This window comes from Limulus polyphemus, unplaced genomic scaffold, assembly GCF_000517525.1.
Source record: "Limulus polyphemus unplaced genomic scaffold, Limulus_polyphemus-2.1.2 Scaffold4452, whole genome shotgun sequence".
Taxonomy (NCBI): domain Eukaryota; kingdom Metazoa; phylum Arthropoda; class Merostomata; order Xiphosura; family Limulidae; genus Limulus; species Limulus polyphemus.
The window spans coordinates 1-1,842 of NW_013670062.1; positions in this window are offsets into that span (position 1 = coordinate 1).

The window sequence follows — 1,842 nt, forward strand, 5'->3', positions numbered from 1 at the left end:
CAGAATTCCGAAACGTTTATCCATGTCCCCTTTTTGTCAATAAACAATGTTGTATATTATAAGTGTCGTCATCTTGTTTATAATCTTAGGACATGTTCTTAAACGTAATTGTTAAAAATTCCCATAAAAACTGCAAGTTTGCATGTATCTCTGCATGGACCTAACAAACATTCATGCCAAATTATTTTTTTTTTATAGTGTGTGTTACATTTATAATTTGTAACTGATTAACTGTATTACTTAATATTGTACAAGCAAGCACAGACATAGAGAAGGGTTCCAGGGAGGCGAAGTAATGATAAAAACTGCAAAATGGAAAACTGAAAATTTGTATGTATCTCCCCATTGACCAATAGAACCTCCATTTAGAGGGGTGAAGTAGTGGTAAAAAACCACAAAAACAGCTATAACAACCAAAAAACTGAAAATTTGTATCTATCTCTCCATGGACCCAATGAACCTCTATACCTAATCTGGTGAAGATCCATCTCCAGGGGGTGAAGTAGTGGTAAAAAAACGCCCATAAAAACCACAAAAATGAAAACTTGTATGCATGCCCAAATGAACCTTCCTACCAATTTTGGTGAAAATCTATGAATAAGAAGCAAGGTAGTGGTAAAAAACAAAAACGCCCATAAAAAAACTGCAAAACGCAAAACTGAATATTTGTGTGTATCTCCCCACAGACACAATGAACCTCAATACAAAATCTGGTGAAGATCCATCTATAGGGAGCAAAGTAGTGGTAAAAAACACCCATAAAAATCAGAAAACTTGTATGTACACCCAAATAAACCTAATGAACATCCATACCAATTTTGGTGAAGATCCATACAGATCAGCAAAGTAGTTACATGGACATTTAACAGAAAGTACTATTATATTTATATAGATATTGAATAAGCAAATTATTTGGATTTATGAGAAGTGAGGGGGTTCTAGTGGGTCAATACCCCAATTTCTTTCAGAAACTGATTTACAAAAAGCAGACATCCTTACTCTACCGCATTCTCAAGAATAAACAATAAATGCCAGTGTTTTATATATGTTTGGATTATTAATTACCATAAAAGGTTTTTGGAAGTTATCTGAAACAACACCACTAGAGTCTATAGAAATCCAGTCAAGGCCTCAGTCAGTAACTGATTATTTACAAGCAAATGCAATAATACCAATGGCAATTAAATGCTACCACAGTAAATTCTCAAGCATTGGCTTTTTTCAGACACACTAATAATGTGTCAAGATTTTATAAATTTTTCATCAGAGCTAATATTGTTTAAAACTTGTTACAGAATCAATTTTTCATTGCTTAGAAGTTAGAATTCTCATAAGAATGGTTTTTCATATTGTTAATGTTTAAAATTAAATAAAGTGCAAGTGGTACCTCTGTACAATAAATGTTGTTTTTTTAATTTAAAACTAGGACTCCTATTTACCAATGCTATATATTTTCTAAATATGAGTATAAATGATTATAACTATTTAAATTTTAACATATGAAATGCTGATTTTTGGTCATTATTAAGCACAAAACTGCACAAAGGGCTATATGTGCTCTGCCCACCATGGGTATCGAAACCCAGTTTCTAGCAGTACAAGTCTGCAGACATACCACTGTGCAACTGGGGAGCTGAAATGTTTGTTTTAACTGTTTTATTTGTATATCAATCACATTACCAGAAACAAAGATATAAGCTGGCTGAGCTAATCTTTTCACAAAATATGTTGTATTAATGTTATTTTAACTCTATTGGACTTATTTAGGTTACTTTAAGGCTATATGGTCAACACTGATTAATTGAAAATACTATATGATTATATATATATATATATATATAT